The sequence below is a fragment of the Podarcis filfolensis genome, assembly GCF_964270895.1.
Source record: "Podarcis filfolensis genome assembly, chromosome: 15".
NCBI classification, from domain to species: Eukaryota; Metazoa; Chordata; class Lepidosauria; order Squamata; family Lacertidae; genus Podarcis; species Podarcis filfolensis.
Window position 1 is genome coordinate 738029 of NC_139618.1, and position 17162 is coordinate 755190.

A 17162-nucleotide genomic window follows, 5' to 3' on the forward strand; every position below is an offset into this window, starting at 1 on the left:
CCACTCAGCCACACTGCCCATGTACTGAGACCCTGCTTGCAAGCTTCCCGGGGGGCAGCTGAGACAAAGGAGGCTGGACTGAATGAGTCCTGCTTTGGCCCCATCCAGCAGCCAGGCTCGTCTTAGGACCTGAAGCAGATATGGGGGACCTTCATCTCTTCAGGTGCCGCTGAAACTACAGTTCCCATCAGCAGCAAGCATGGCCAGAGGCCAAGGTTGATGGGAGTTGTAGTTCACCCCACCCTCTCAGCCTGCCATGGAGGGTGAAAGTAAGGAGGGGAGCAGTTGGGGAAAACTTATGGAGAAAATTTTAGCCATGTTCGCTCCGTGGAGCCTCTCTCCTTAGAGGCAGTCTACCGAGGAGTCAAGGGCATTGATCTGGACACCAGACCCCTTGCCTGCAACTGCATATCCCTAGATATCCTCAGGGTCTCTTCCAACTCTACTATTCTATGGGCTATTTGGGGAGGGTCTGCTTGTTAGTTCTTCAGCAGAAGGCAGGTCTATATCAACCCCCTCCTAACCCCAGCCTCTTCCAGGACGGCCTGGAGTTTCCCCAGACCATTTCTATCAAAACATTATCTGCCCTGTAACTCGCTGGTGAACCCTGAAATCCAGGAACTTCCTTCCCCCCGACTCTGAAATTGAGCGCAACAAGCAGGCACCGTCCCTTTTCCGTTGCTCCTCAGCTTACGCTGTGATCATGAGATCTAGAATCTTGATTTCTCTCTCTTTTTCTTAATGGCCTCTCAAGGGAGCACAGAGGCAGCCACACCAGCAGGCAGGAGGCTTTTTGCACTTTCCTTTGCAGTGGCCTTCCCCGCTCTGGGTTAAAGCAGGGGGAACCGCATGCGGAAGAGACCCCGGTGAGAAGATTCAACTTCCTGCCCCCCACACCCTCGCTGCCAGGTCAGTGCGTCGGCACCTTGGCTCTAGACTGCTTACTGCTAAGTGCTACGACAGGAACAGTAACAGTCTACAGTCATGGCTACTGAAGTCTGACAGCAACTACAGTGCCTCTCCACCCGAGGGGGGGCGGGCTTTTGTGTGGGGCGTCTGTCTCCTTTCAGCTGTGCCAGGGCAAAGACATGTCAGGATCCACTCGTGGTAGGTCTCTGCAGCAGATCCTGCAAAAGGGTTTCTGGCTCACGGTTCTTTAACAGCAGCAGAAACAGATCTCCACCCCCTCCCGTAGTAAACCAGGCTTCTGAAACGAAGAAAGCTTAGTGAAGAAGGTATAGGCAGTAGATCTATAGCTATATCTGGGCCTCAGTTTGCCCTGGCTGTAAAATGGGACCCTGGTGGTTTTAAATGCTGCTCCTTTAAAAAAACAACCATACAACTTGACATGGTGGGCCTTGTGGTATAATTGCTTACCTCTTTAGCCTCTGTGCTTCTCACTGTAAAACTAGATTATGGGTGGGCTATCTGTGACCTTGAGCAGCCCCTCCATGTACTTAAACATATGTCTCATCATTTGTCTGTCAATCAAATGGGGACTCCCTACTGCTGGCCCTTGGACCAATTCAGCAGGGAAGTGGGGTGGTCCAGAGATTGAACAGGTGGGTGGATGCCAGCCAGTGCAGCTAACAGGTATTTAAAATGTCATAATGGTTGGAGATGAAGGTCGGTGGGTCTAACAAGGGCAGCACTTTGTTAAACTATGGAACTCCCTGCCACAGGAGGAGGGCCACCAACCAAGATGGCTTTAAAAGAGGATTGGACAAATTCCTGGAGGAGGAGAGGGCTATTGATGGCTACTAGCCATGGTGGCTATGCTCTGCCACCCCAGCTGGAGGTAATTATGCTTCTGAATACCAGTTGCAAATCAGGAGGGAAGAGGGCTCTTAAACTGGGCTTCCCAAAAGAGTCATCTGGCTGGCCACTGTGAGAACAGGTTGCTGGACGAGATGGGCCATTGGCCTGATCTAGTAGACAGGCTCTTCTGATGCTTTGATGGAACCTCCAGGTCCAGAGGCAGTCTATCTCAATTCCTAGGTTCTTTGGGGTATTTGGCCACTGGACTAGAGGGGCCATTGGCCCGATCCGACAGGCTCTTCATATGATGTGGGCCTTGAGAAGGTGTTGGGAAGTGCAGAGAGGGAGGCTGGTGCCACTCCAATATTGCAGATCTTAGGCAGAACAGGCAGAGTTGGTTCTTCAAACTGGACTCCAGTTTCTTGTGGTTCCGGGGAGAGAATGTGGGTCAGGGAATCTCAACCATCTCCTCTCCTTGGGGCCCAAACGTAGCCTCCCTCCAGGCACCAAAAGGGATCCTTGCTGCGAGTTGCTGTCCATGGTGCTGATCTCCAGTCTCCCCTGGAAAACTGCCCACATCCAGTTTTAGGACTGGTCCCCTCGCGTTTTGTACTAGGGTGGGAAATACCTTTTCCATATCAGCATTGGGTCCCACTCCTCCTTGAAACAGTGAGAGGAATGGCTGGCTTTGATCCCTTCCCAAAGGGTAGCTGTGTTTGTTTTGGCCAAAACAACCAAAGGCACTGAGTCAGACCATTGGTTGACCATGCTCTGTTTTGTCTGTACCAGGGACCCAGACGTTGCTGGACTCCAACTCCCATCAGCCCCAGAGAGCATGAGCAGTAATGGGGGTGGGTGGGAGTCGTAGTCCAGCAATGTTTATGAATGAATGAAGAATCCTGCAGCACCATAGAAACGAATAGATTTATTACAGGAGAAAAATTCATGGGTGCCATCCATAGTTCAGTAGAGCATAGCCCATTCTTTTGCACATCCAAGGACTCCAGCAGCAGGTGAGGGTTCTTTGCTGAAGGCCCCAGAAAGCCACTGCCAGCCAGAGAAGGCAATACTGAACTAGATGGACCAATGGCCTGATCAGATTAAGTGCTGCCGTCTCCAGGTTTTGCCCATGCTGCAATAAATCTGTGAGTCCTTAAGGCTGTGTTTGACCACGTTCCCTCACCAGGAATGTAGGGACCTGCTTCAAATCCAGTCAGGCCATTGCTATACCTAGCCCAGTACTGCCAACACTGACTGGCAACAGCTGTCCAGAGTTTCAGAAGGGACTGGGGCCTTCTGCATTCAAAGCAGGGGCTCTGCCACCAAGCGATGGGGAGTCTGGTGCCTCCCGTACTGAAAAGGTCCAGGTAGGTTTCGTCTTTAATCCTTGATGCTCTGTGAACGTCACTTGGGGGTGGTGGGTGCTTCTGGGATGTTGGCTTGTTGAGAATCAATGAAGAGAGGTGCCCACCTCCAGAGGGAGCCCAAGGTGTGGGGTGGGGGGTACAGGCTGTCCCCCCATTGGCACATTTTCTAGCCTTTGCCAGACAATAGTGATGAAGGACAGACCTGCACAGTAGTGAGTGTTCCCAGTACAGTCTGGCCAATGAGGAGGAAGCTGTTAAGACATGCTCCTAAGCCAGGGTAAGAGCAAAATCCATTCTTCTCCATCCTCCATCTCCACCGCCCCAAGAGTAAAAGTCAGTCCTGTGTCCAGTTCTGAGCACCCCAGTTTAAGAAGGGTATTGACAAGCTAGAAGCTGTGCAGAGGAGGGCAACCAGGATGATGAAGAAGCCTTATGAGGAATGGTTGAGGGAGTTGGGTGTGTTTAGCCTGGAGAAGAGAAGACTGAGAGGAGATACGACTGCTGTCTTCAGACACCTGGAGGACTAACACATGGCATGTGAAGCAAGTTGTTTTTCTGCTGCTCTGGAGGGGAGAAGACCTAAACCAATGGATTCAGATGACAAAAAAGGAGATTTGTCTTGCTCTTAACTGGGGGAAGCAATTGCACTTTCTGAGGTTGAAGTGCCCACCTTGGATCAAGAGCAAGAATTGCACTCCTTAATATGGTGATTTTTTTTAATTAGACCAACCCAAAATAATGTGGACACTTTTGAGTTCCTCAGAACTCTTCCATAAGGCTAGATGGTTAAAAAAAAGGAAAGAAAAAGCAAACAGTGGGTTGGGGAAGGTGAGTTGTATGGACAAAGAAACAAGATTAGGAGGACTTTCTGAATAATACTGTTTTCAGAAGGCATCTAAAATCAAGCAGTGGCAAGGAGTTCCACAGGGCAGGGCTTGCTACACTGAAGCCTCAGCTCCTGATAGGAACAAGCTGAAACTTGGGGGTACGTGGGACCCCCTCAAAAAAGTGCCCCCATCAAAAGGTTGGCACTTGAAGTTTGAGTGCATCAGCAGAAATTTGAATTGAGCACTGATCCACTGCTGGCCGCTTGGATACAAAAGCTAAGTTTCCTGAAGGAAATGCATGCTGGACAGGAGAGATCCTCGTTCTGCCTGCTCTCAGCAGGAGTCACAAAGATTTGTCTCTCCCACTGTATGGAAGGAGGAGGAGGAGATGAGACTAGCAACCCTCTGGATATCAGTCTAGCACCAGAGGGATGGTCAGAGCAGGTTAAAGGGCAGCTTAGGAAAGCTGGGAGGTTTCTCTCACTGACTCTTCCTTCCCATGCAGACACATCAGTGCAAAGCGAGTTGTATCCCAAAAGTCCTCGGCAGTGGAGGAGGGGCAGAAGGAACCTGGTGGTCGACTGCCAGTGAGCAGTCGGGCTCTTCATAGGTCCTCTCTGGGGGAAGGAGTGGGTGCTGGGATTTGGAGTCTAGCAACATCAGGAGAGCCACAGGGGCCACTCATCCCTGGTGTAGATAATACAGAGCTGGATGGAGCCAGTGGTCTGTCTGGGTCCATGAAATGTGGTACAGGCACCAGGGGAACAGTCTCCCTCGGGAGGCTGCAGACTCTCCTTCCTTGGGGGTTTTAAAGCAGAGGTTGGATGGCCACCTGTCAGAGATGCTTTAGCGGAGATTCCTGCATTGCAGGGGGTTGGACTAGATGGCCCTTGGGGGTCCTTTCCAACTCTATGATTCCATGAACTTACTCTGGTCCACAGTAGATGGAAATTCTGCACTTCAGTAAAAAGGGTTATTCAGCTACTGGTCACTGGATGACCAAAGAATTCAAGAGTTTCCATCTAACACTGGAGGGAATGTCAGCACAGGTTAAAGGGCAGTCAGGGAGGGTCTTCTCTCTATTGACTTTTCCCCATCATGCAGACCCCCCAGTTCTCCCCAACAGAGAACACATTCATGGCTGCCAGCTCCTCAACAGCAGCCTCTGCGGATCTCACAACCAGACGTGCAGCTGAATTTGGACAGACCCTGACCTGGACTCCAAGGGGGTCCAAGTGTGCATTGCTGCTGATTTGGGGGAATGGCGAGTGGGAAATTGGAACGGTGGTGCTGGTGGGTTTTCTGCTTCTCCCTCTTCGCAGCAATCAGAGAGAGAGAGAGATGGAGCCTTCAGGATGCCATTTGCCACGGTGCCAGCTCATCCTGCGTCTCCAGGGCAACCGTGGCTTTAGATTGTTACTGTGTGGATGTGGGCTGGTAACAGTCTACAGCCATGGTTGCCTGGAGTGGACGCCCCAGCAGCAGCAGCAGCAGCAGCAGCAGCAGCAGCAGCCTTGATGATGGAGGGGGAGGAATTCTTCGTGGGCATCCTGGGGCTGCTTTCTCTCCAAAGCTCCTGGTTCTGGGCCCCCGCGGCAGAGACCAGCCTGGGAGAGAGGCTGGGCTGATGCACAAACACACCCCTCCCTGGGCGCTGGGCCCTGCCAAGTGGCCTCTGGGCTGCTGGAATGTGCTGGGGTGGGGGAGAAGGCCCTTCCTTCCTTCCTTCCTTCCTTCCTTCCTTCCTTCCTTCCTTCCTTCCTTCCTTCCTTCCTTCCTTTGGTCTTCCTTCCTTCCTTCCTTCCTTCCTTTCATTTTCCTTCCTTCCTTCCTTCCTTCCTTCCTTCCTTCCTTCCTTCCTTCCTTCCTTCCTTTCATTTTCCTTCCTTCCTTCCTTCCTTCCTTTGGTTTTCCTTCCTTCCTTCCTTCCTTCCATTTTCCTTCCTTCCTTCCTTCCTTCCTTCCTTCCTTCCTTCCTTCCTCCCTTCCTTTGGTTTTCCTTCCTTCCTTCCTTCCTTCTATTCCTCCAGGAAGTTCAAGGTGGCGTCCTTAATCCTCATGACAACGCTGTGAGTTAGGTGATTGCTCTGAGAGGTGGAGACTGGCCCCAAGGCCTGAGCTTTTGGCTGGGTCAGGATCTGAACCCGGGTTTCCCAGGCCTTAGTGCAGAACTCTGACATGGGTGGCAGCCCCTCTTTCCAGCGAAAGGGGGCTCTTTTTGTCCAGACCATGTCCTCCTATCCTCTTTAGGGGTAACAAAGTTTGCATGTCCATTTCCCCAGCAAGCGGCCCTGAGAAAGTTGATGAGTGCGGGTTAGCAGATCTGTACTCACTGAGGACTAGTCCAGTGTGGAAGCACATGCTCATCCAAAGGAGTGGGGACTCAAAGCAACAGGGACATGCTACTGCTTGCATTCCCATGTTCAGTGGCAAATGCGGGGAGGCTGCAGCTCAGACGAGCAGATGCTTTGCATGCAGAAGGCTCTGGGTTCAATCCCTGGAAGCACCTTCAGGTAAAGGGGGATCAGGCAGCAGGGGATGAGGAAGATGGAGCTGTTTCTTGCTTTCCCTTTGTGAACCTCTCTCTGTGGGTAGCCAGCTCCTCGTGTGGAACCAACAACAAGGAACTTACGGGGAATCTGGAAACCTTTGGGGGTTATAACACTCCCTCCCCCCTTTCTTTCATCTCATATAAATTTAAAATCTGTGGCCTGCATAAATTGTACACATTTGCACCCTCTACTGTGCATAGGTCTATTATTTTTACACAATTCATTCCTGCAGGGGTGTGTGTGTGTGTGTGTGTGTTGCAGGGCAGGGCAGGGAGAGAATGGACACAATTTTCTATTGGAGGGGCTGCTCAGGACTTTCTGGGTCTCCCACAAGATTCTGGCCAGGCCCCAAGAGGCAATCCTCAAGGTACCAGATCCTGCCCACTTGCCCTGGGATCCAGCCACCATCAGAGCAGCATTTTGGGAAATGTACTCTTCTCCTCTGCAACTAAGAAGCAGCAGCTATTAAGTGAAGGGATGCAAAATTAAGGAGAAAATGAATATGCCTGAAATGGTTCCATTTAATACTGGGGATGGCACTGAGGTTACAAAAGAAAGGCCTGCACAGCTCTTGGCTCATGTTTTCTTCCTGAGACCTGAAGCCCAATTTGAGGATTATAGTGCCAAGGAGGCACGTACAACATTTTCACATTCTATACCGAGAGCAGATTCACATATTCATTTATTTCATGAAATTCATACACTGCTTGATGGGGGACGGGAACATTCACAGCGGTTTGGAAAAAAAGATAAAACAATAAAATTATCAATAAGAAAAGCTAACAATATAATTTATGGCTTTCAAAAAGTTAAAATAGTAGGCTAAAAACAAACTGGAACTCCCATCAACTTTCTAAACATCTGGATGGGCTTGTCGAAAAAAGAAAGTTTTTTTAGCTGGTGCAGAAAAGACTACAGTGAAGGCACCTGCCCGATGTCAATAGACAGGGAGTTCCAAAGTGTAAGTGCTGCAAAAATATGGAGTTCTTACAAACAAGTATGAAGCTGTGCTTGGAACAAGGCCAGTTCTGCCAATCAAAGCGGCTGGAAGGGTGCGGGTGGGGGGGGATAAGGTGATCTTCTTGCAGGCAAACTGGTCCCAAGGTGTTAAGGGCTTTATATACAGATGGTAAGTAACACCTTGAATTTGGCCCAATCTGACAGCAGCAACTGGTGCCCTGCATGTGTGTATGGGCTGTCAAACAGGTAAAGTGCTGCAGGCACAACTTTCAAATGCACTGCTTTTAATGTACACATTAAAAGATGTGTGGGAATGTTCAGGGAGGCAGGAGAGGATATATTGTTTATTAATATCCTTCCTAACGTGCGTTAGCAAGTTCCTTTACTTAGCAGAGTTTACATTCCTCTTTTACATGCACAGCAGATAGCTGGTTGCAGGCTCGTGTGAGCCTCTCACTATTTTATACAATTCAGTATTGAACTGTATATTCCTGGTAAGTTCCCTTTTACCCCTCTTAAAAGAATAAAGACACGACAATCTTATTTAAAGTCAATAAAAGTTGTTTCCTCACATTAGTTCACGGTTGGATTCCTGAAGGCAGGCTTGGTTACAAATATATACATGTGCATCTACCCCATATGGGAAATTTGATCCCAATGCTTCTGCTAGCTGAGAAGCTAGCAGAGCATTTCTAGATAAGAAGCTGGTCCAGCGACAGAGGAAGTGAAAAAGAGAGAGAGTGGCAGCATGCCTTGTCCTTCTGTTACCTGGGCAGGTAAGGTCACACCCACCTCTAGCGACATGCAAAGGAAGGATGCTCCAGCCAGGAGGAAACAGGAAGTTTTCGATTGGCTGAACCAAACATTCCCCTGCATGTCTTCTCTAGGAAAACAAGGAATGTTGTGTTTGACTGCTCTCAGTGGATTACTGCTCACAAGATGCGCATGTGTGGACAAGGCCCTGCAGGACCAGAGCAGATGCTCATCTCACCCAGAGAGAGGGATAAAGTTTTCCCTCCTAACACTAGAACTCGCAGACACCCAGTGGAGCTGAATGTTGGATGGATAAAAGACAGTCCTTCAAGCAGCGCTGGAACTGGCTCCCACGAGAGGCAGGCATGGCCTGGTCTCCCCGCACAGGAGGAGCTTGTGTGCAGATTCTGGATGACACTGCACATAAACTCTTACTGTTTGGGGAATGCCAGGGGCTTCTGGGTGGCTGCTCCCTCCGGTGCCAGGCAGAAATCCACAAGAGGCAGGGAAGGTGCCCATGTGCTCCCTGCCAGGGGCAGGACAGATCCAGCGCATCCTAGAATCTGCAGGCTGCTGCAGGAGGGAAGCAACGCCCCTCAACCCACGAACAGCAAATCTATTTTTTAAAAAATTAATTTTTATTGAGTTTTCCATATTTAATTACATCTCATTACACAAATCAATAACATAAAGCATTGCTCAGACAGAGCATCAACTTCCTTCCCTCATTCTTTCTGACTTCCAAACATCTTTTAATAAATTCTCGCATTTCTATAACTACTTTTCTACCTTATATCTTCTTCTTTTTTATAAAAATTACCACCTTATATGTAAATTGGTTCCTTATTTTCACATTACAAGGAATTTCAATTCAAACCTACAAACGTTTTCAAATGTTTACAGTTTTCTTTCCTATAGAATATAAATTTGCTCCAGTCCTTCTGAAATAGTTCATCTTGCCGATTCCGGATCTTCCCGGTCAGCTTTGCCATCTCCACATATTCTACCATCTTTATCTGCTAATCTTCCAGTGTAGGAAGTTCCTGCTGCTTCCATTTCATCCCTCCATCAGTTGGTACCCTTGACCCTCAGGCCCCAGGGCAGGTTGCAACAACTAAAACACAACAGTTTCAAACAACTTACATTCACAGAAAGGAGGTGGATCAAGAATGAGGATTCTGGGCAGAAAGAAAAGAAAGGACTTCTTCACTCAAGGCTTAGTTAAACTGTGGAACTCTCTTCTGCAGGAGGCAGTGATGCCCACCAACCTAGATGGTCTTTAGCAGAGAATTAGACAAAGTTTACTAGCCACAATGGCTCAGCTCTGCCTCCACAGTCAGAGGCAGTGATGTTTCTGAATGGCACTTGCTGGAAATCACGGGATGGGAGAGGGCTCTTGTGTTCAAATCCTGCTTGCTGGTTTCCCATTGGGGCACCTTTTTGGCCACTGTGAGAAGAGGCAACCGGACTGAATGGGCCACTGGCCTGACCCAGCAAGGTCTCATTATGTTCGGATGGTACTAATGCGCAAGCTGGGTGGCCCTCTGTCATGGATGCTTTAGCTGAGATTCCGACATTGCAGGGGGCTGGACCCCCTTCCAACTTTGCAATTCCAATATTCTAAGTTGCTCTTCTAATAGCTCACTGAGGGGGAGCCCCGTGGAGGACCTTAAGGTCTACAAATGACAACATTTTGGAGGTCCCGAGGTGGTTAGATTGGTCGCAACTAGGGCCAGGGCTTTTTCAGTATTGGCCCTGACTTGGTGGAATGCTCTGCCACAAAAGACTAGGGCACTGTGCATAGCTGTCAACGTTTCCCTTTTTGTAAGGGAAATTCCCTTATTCCAAATAGGATTCCTCACAAGAAAAGGGAAAAGTTGCCAGCTATGGGCCTTGTGGGACTTGACGTCTTTCCGCAGGGCCTGCAAGACAGAGCTGTTCCACCTGGCCTTTGGTTTGGACTCAGTCTGACCCTTATGTTTCCCTCCCCTTATGGTTTTGATGAGGCTGCATTTTAAATTGCATTTTAACCTGTGTTTTAAATTGGGTTTCCCACCCACCCCTATTATGTTTCTACTGTAATTTTACTGTTGTTAGCAACCCTGAGCCCGGCTCTGGCCGGGGAAGGCAGCGTATAAATAAATTTTATTTTTATTATTATTATTAAACCCAGGAGCCAGAATCAGCCCTCCATTCCACTCCACCTGGCCCTCAGCAAAAGAACACTCTCCCCATCTGAGAGTCAAAGCAGCTGGTATTCAGAAGCACTGCTGCCCCCCCAGCCCCAGCCCCAGCCCCTCCCTCCAGGACACGCCCCTTGCTGGCCTCACTCTGCACCTTCCTGGCTAGAAGCCTTTCCTTGACCTCTGGCCCTGCCTCTTTTCATGCCTGGAAGGAGGGTGGAAAGAGGAAGGGGTGAGTGCAATTGCTCCAGCTCCTTTTGCCCCTGGCATGCGGCCCCAGAAGGGAATGCTGCCCTCGATTCAGGGCCTTTAAGAGATCAAGGAAGTGTAGGAGGGAAAGGGCTAGCCAGCAATTTGGTCCTGAGAAGTGGAGAGCCCTGGCACAGTTGGACACATCTTTGGACAGGGCAGGCAGCCATCCAACAGGTAGGCTTCCTCTTCGCCAGGCTACTTCCATCCTGAGAATTCTGGTTGGTTTAAGGAGGGCAAATCTTTCTTTCCGTTTAATCCAGCACAGCATTCTGCCTCCGACAGGGGACAGCTGATGAGGACATGAAAGGGACGTGTCTCGAAGTCATCGGGCCCTAAATGTATGGTTCTGTTGACTTATCATGAGCCTGGAGAAGAGGAGACGGCAGGTGACCTGAGAGCCACCTGAAGGGGGAAGGAAGGGAGCTTGTATTCTGTTGCTCCAGAGGGCAGGACCCCAAACCAAGGGATTCAAATAGCAAGAAAAGAGATTACGACTAAACATTAGGAAGAACTGTCTAAGAGCTGTTTTGGCAGTGGAACGGACTACCTGGAGAGAGAGTCTGGAAGGCCATCTGCAATGGATCCTTCAGCTGTGATTCCTGCATTGCAGGGGGTGGGACTAGATCTGACCCCTGGGGTCCCAAATCTATGATCACATTGGCAGGTGCAAACACACATGCCTGCCCTCTCCCTGGCTTTGGAGGGAAGGGGTGCCCCAGGGGAGCACCCTAGCCTGAGAATCCCAATTCCCTGGGTCTGAGGAACTCACCCCTGGCCTCATGTTCCTGCAGAAGGCCCCTTGGCCCGTAGGGCTAACGCACACAAATCCCACTGGCTTGCCTTCTTTCAGAAAGAACCCAGCAAAACAACAACAACACTGGAAGTGGGGTGTGTGTGTGTCAGGGTGCATGAGCTGAACTCAACCCCAACTCACCCCCACTGGACTAAGCTTTCCTTCTATCAGTGATGGAGGAATTATCCCGCATGGTGGTTTAAACTGGGACAAGCATCAAGTCTCGCCAATGAGTGGGCCGGCTGAGGAAGACACTTGTCAAGTTGTGAGTTGTCCTGTTCTTTGGGGCAGACGGTGATGGGGTGAGTGATGGGGGGTGGGGAGTGAGAAGGGAGTCAAAACGCTCCCTGCCACCTCCCTTCTCTTCCTCCCTCTCTCTCTGTGTTTGAGTGACACATCCAGCCTCAGCATCTGGAAGCGATTTCTCCATCCTGCGGATTGTGCCAGCTCTGGGCTGCACAAGAGGGTCTGGCCTGGCCCTGGGAACACGCTGTTCCCGGCGCAGGAAGTGCCTTTGACTCTCAGTCACTGAACTGAGCCGCCGCCAGGAAGCCGAGGGGGCTGCTGCTGCTGCTGCTGCGGCAGCGTTGCACAGTCTGAGTCAGGGCAGATCCTCTCTTCAAGCGGCGGCAAGACTGCTACCAAGGCACGCTTCCTGGGGCCGCTCCCTGGCCGCTGTTCCAGCCACCCCAGGAAGGGCTGGGGCAACCTGCCTCCCCCTTTCCCCACTGAGCTAGGCCCAAAGGGAGCTATCCCCATCGAATCATAGAATTGTAGAGTTGGAAGGGACCCCCAAGGATCATCTAGTCCAACCCCTTGCCATGCAGGAATCAATAATGGGGAGCCTCCCTCGTCTCCTGCAGGGAAGGGGGTGCAAGATAGACACAGTTTGCTCTCAATTCATGCTGTGTGGGACTTTGACAGGGTGAAATCACAACGGGGCAACAGGGGCACTGGAAGAGCAGATGACTGCATCTGGATTGGGGGGGCACCTAGTTCAGCATCCTGTTCTCCTAGGACTAACCAGATGCCCCCCAAAATAAGCTCATATGCCCACCCACCCCCCTGCCACTAATCTTCAACTCCCCCGCCAAAACTTATGCCACCTGTCAGTCACTTTATTTCATTTATTGTTGACTTTAAGACATTCCCAGTTTCTGACTAAGCTTCTTCCAACCAAAACAAAGTCCAGTCACCAGCCTGTGCTGCCCCCCCCCCCGGCTGCCCCCCTGTCCCTGTGGAGAATCAGTGCTGAATCAGCCTCTGAATCTGAAATCCTCAGTTCAGCTCAGGCTCCTTGGTTCTTGAAAGGCAACTCTGCACATGCCTCAAAACCATTCAGAGCACCCCAATGGGAGAGAGCTGCTGTCTTTTAACCAGGACAGGGGAGATCTGGGTTCGAATCTCCGTTCTTGCCACAAAGTTTCGTGGGTAAGATGATGCTCCCCACCCCCCCAGCCTAGCCTACTTTGCATGGGTGTTTTTTTTTGGGGGGGGGGGTAAATAGCTTGGGAGAGAATCATTAAAACTGCCTTGAGATTATAAAGGCAGTAGGATTAAAGAACCCCGAAAGTTACAAGAGGATTAAAATTGGGACCCACCGTCCGTTGAAATTAGGCCCAATGAGGATGGCGGGTCCTGCCCTCTCCCCAACGGCAGCCTCAAGAGGACCCCCCTTGCTGGATTATTCACCCCCTCCCATGTCTCACTGACCCCACACCTCCTTTTTCTGCTACTCAGGCAAGGGATTTTTTTGCGGGGATTGAGAAAGAGGGACCCACATATTTGTGGGGAGCGACGCGCCCTCTCCTTTCCCGTACTGGCTGAGTTTTCTGCGAGAGGAGACAGCTTGGGATGGCGGCGGGTCGGGAGGGACGGGGGGTGTTCGGAGTGAACCCCAGAACTTCTTTCGGAAGCAGAGGAAGGACCCCGTCCAGGCTGCGCCTCTGAGCATGTGCAGAGGGGCCTACCACGGGGAGCCCAGCCCACCCCGCAAAGTGGAATGTGGGGGGTCCTCCAAGAGAGCTGCACCCCGTTTTTACCTGGCGCGGCGCGCTCCTCTCTCCCTCGACGGCTCCCGGGAGGACTGCGCGCCCGACGGCACCGCCAGCTCGGGCTGTTGGGGCCTCTCGCGGGGCGGGCGGAGGCGTCAGCCACTTGCGCAAGCCGGGCTTGGCTTGGCCGGGACGACCCGGGGCTGATCCTGACGCCGAGCAGCGGCGCCAGCCAAGCTTCAGAGCCGCCCGCCCCGTCGGTGGCCGCTCACCGCGCCAGCAGGGGGCGCCCTTGGCACGGCCGCCGCCGCTCCACCCACATCCCTTCACAGACGCGGGTGGGAGGTTGCCTGCATGGGCTGCCCAAGAAGGAGGCGCTCTGCACATGCCCAGGGGGCGCGGGAACTTCGGCCCAGAATTCCTAACCGGGAGGGTTGGGCAGAGCCGGGTGGTATCACCTGGGGCCTTTTCTGCGCTCAACACGTGTCGTGATGGTGGCGTGCAGACGACGCTCTCCGCGTGCGCGGCGAAGCCCGAGAGGCCAGATCCTTCATGTCCCCCTTCGTAGCCAGTCCTGCCTCAATGTGAACTAGCGACCCCTAGAGACTAACCCCGCCCCGCCAACATAAGGGGGATCGGAAAACGGCGCCCCGCTCCGATCTGTTTGGAGATGGTATGGCGCATGTAATCTGGGAGCGAACCCTGCCCCTAAAAAGAAAGTAACATTCTTATGGTGAAAGGGACGGGTTTTAAATAGAAAGGTCGGAAGCAGCCTTAAAATCAGGGTCTGTATTGCCTGCACTGACCGGCAGTAGCTCTCCAGGGGGTTCTGAAGAGCTCCTTAGCCTACCCCAAGAGTAGGATATGAAGGCAGTAAAGAAAATTAAAAATGGGAATCAAATACAGAGGCCAGCAAACCTTTTCGGCAGGGGGCCGGTCCACTGTCCCTCAGACCATGTGGGGGGCCGGACTATATTTGGGGGGGGTGAACGAATTCCTATGCCCCACAAATAACCCAGAGATGCATGTTAAATAAAAGGACCCATTCTACTCATGTAAAAACACGCTGATTCCAGAACCGTCCGCGGGCCAGATTTAGAAGGCGATTGGGCCGGATCCGGCCCCCGGGCCTTAGTTTACCTACCCATAGACACTGCGAACTCCTTGGTGGATGGGAGAGGCGGGTACAAAGTTAAATGCATGGAGGAAGACACTCCCCCCCCCAATATACCTCGCTGTCGCCCCCTGTCCCCTGGATTTGCAACCTGATTTTTATTTGTTTCCAAGACAATCACAGGAGCCCAGCCAGGGAGAGGATTCCTCTGCCAGGGGCAGCTGGGAGCAAGAGCTGCCTGTTTATGCCATGGATTCCACCCTGCTGGGCTCCGGGGACTCAAAGGGAACGCGGTCCGTTTTTTTCTTTTTGCAAGCGGCAAAAGGGCAGCCAGTTTCTCTCTTTGCAGCTGCCTGGCTGCAGCGCGTGTCAGTTATGGGTTGTGGTGGGGGGTTACACAGTCCTGTAGCCACACTCTGCTTATGGGGCATCTGGTCGGCCACTGCAAGAACAGGACGCTAGACTGGATGGGCCCCCTTTTGGCCTGATCCAGCAGCCAGGCTCTTCCTATGCTCTCATGGAGCCTCCAGGTCCAGAGGCAGTCTATCTGGACCCCCAGGTTCTTTGGGGCATTTGGCTGCTGTGAGAGCAGGAGGCTGGGCTAAGTGCGTTCCCTGTGACCTGCTCCGGCTGCTGGGCTTTTCTTCTGGGTGGGGAAATGGGCAAGCAAGGAAGCCCCTCAAGTCCTGGGCTACTGAAAGCCCAGCTCTGGAGCCCCAGACACACTTGACAATCCCCTCCCTCTCTCCCAGGGATTGCAGCCTTTTAGATACCAGATCGTGGTGACTGCTCCTCCTGGTCTGGCAGGGGTTTCTGTGGAAAGCCTCCCTCAAAACCAGCTGGTGTGACTCAAGAGATCTGGAGGGTGGGGTGGGTGGGTGGCTGTCCCACCCGAGGCTGCCGGGAGCTCGGGACCACCATCGGGGCCTTGCAGAGCCCACTGCCAGCCAAGAGGCTTAAAGTTGCCACAGCAAAAGGTCCTCTTCTTCTTCGCTGTGGCCGCCCACAGATTGTGCTCATCCCAGGAGGCCTCTCTCCTGTTTACGAGGAAAAATAGCCGAGGATGAGTAAGAGGAGCGAAGCACAGCGGCTGGGGAGGGGAAGAGCAAGAGGCAGCTTGGCTCCGGGAGAGGAGGGCTAAGAGCCAAGGCAGCCTCACCAAGCAGGCCACAAACTGATCGCCCACAGCCACGGAGACAGGCTGCAGGTGCCCGAGGGGAGGAGGTCGCAGCTCAACTAGGGAACTCCCTGCCACAGGAGGCAGGGGTCGGGTGGACCGCTTCACGGTGGGGGTAAAGGTTATCAACAGCAACCGGCCAAGATGGCTGTGCTCTGCCTCTTGGTGAGGACAGTACTGTGCTGAATGGGCTAATGGTCTGATTAGGTATAAGGGAGCTTCCCGAGCTATTTAACTCTGCCCCTTTATTTGGAACAATGAGGACTAGAATCTTGCTTTCTTTTTAGGGAGAGGCCATAGCTCAATGGCAGAGCACCTGCTTGGCATGCAGAAGGCGCCAGGTTCAATCCCCAACAACATCTCCAGGTAGGGCTGGGACTGAGAGAATCCCTATATGAAACCCTGGAAAGGTGCTGCCAGTCAGTGTCAACAACAGTGAGCTAGATGGCCCCAGGGTCTGACTCGGTACAAAGGCAGCTTCGCTCAGGGGCAGAGCACCTGCTTGGCATGCAGAAGGTTCTGGGTTCTGTTCCTAGCGCCATCTCCAGGCAGGGCTGGGAAGTGTTCCCTTCCTGAAACCCTGGAGAGCTGCTGCCAGCCAGTGTGGAGAACAATGAGATGGCCTAAGGCAGTTTCCGCTGTTTCTATGAAGCTGCCCAGCTGTAATTTCGGGTGGGGAAGTGGCGGCTTCCCAGCTGGCAGAGTAAGTGTTCCCAATAGGAACAAAGAAAGGCGCCTTACAGCTGAGTCAGGTCACTGGCCCATCTAGCTCAGTATTGTCGACACTGACTGACAGCAGCTCTTTCAGGCAGGGAACATTTCCCCAGCCCCACCTGGGGTGCCACTGGGCCCTGGGGTTTGTTCCTTCTGCATGCAAAGCAGGAGTTCAGCTGCCCTGGAGCCTTTGCTCCTTAGAAGAAAGCAGGATTCCAGTCCTCATGAAGGAAGGGCTAATTGAAATAGGGAGCTGCCTTCCAGAGTCAGGCAGCTGGCCCATCGGGATCACACTCGTTCACACTGACTGGCAGTGGCTTTTCAGGGTCTCCTGATGGTAGCCCTTCTGGGAGACGTGGGAAAGTGAAGCTGGGGGCCTTCTGCATGCCAGGCAGGTGCTCTCTGTCTGGGCTACAGGCCTTCCTCATACCCTCATCAGTGCCCAAATGTTCCATGCCCACAAAAGGACTCCCTCCCCAAAAAGAACACCTCGCTGTCGAGTAATCTGCTCTTCCTTCTTTCCTCCCTTCTTTCTGCACTGGGGACCCCTTTCCCCCTTCTCGCCCCCTACTTGCCCTAGTCAAGACAGCAAGTCGGTCCCATGGCAATGGCACCCCACCCTCCTCCCACAAAGACAGGGCCCTTCTGCTGGCAACCCCCCCCCCCCAGCACCATCGCAGAAGCCCAGCGCCATCCCAGCGCCTCTCGACCAAAGCCT

The 17162-nt window shown here is 52.3% G+C and overlaps 1 long non-coding RNA gene across 1 annotated transcript; it reads right to left on the reverse strand.

The window, feature by feature from the left end:
* Window positions 1-8004: 8004 nt before the first annotated feature.
* Window positions 8005-13702, reverse strand: LOC310750217. The gene is made up of 2 exons (XR_014541981.1): window positions 13488-13702; window positions 8005-9331 (listed from the first exon to the last, which is right to left on the reverse strand). It is a non-coding gene; the product is annotated as an uncharacterized lncRNA (long non-coding RNA).
* Window positions 13703-17162: the final 3460 nt, after the last annotated feature.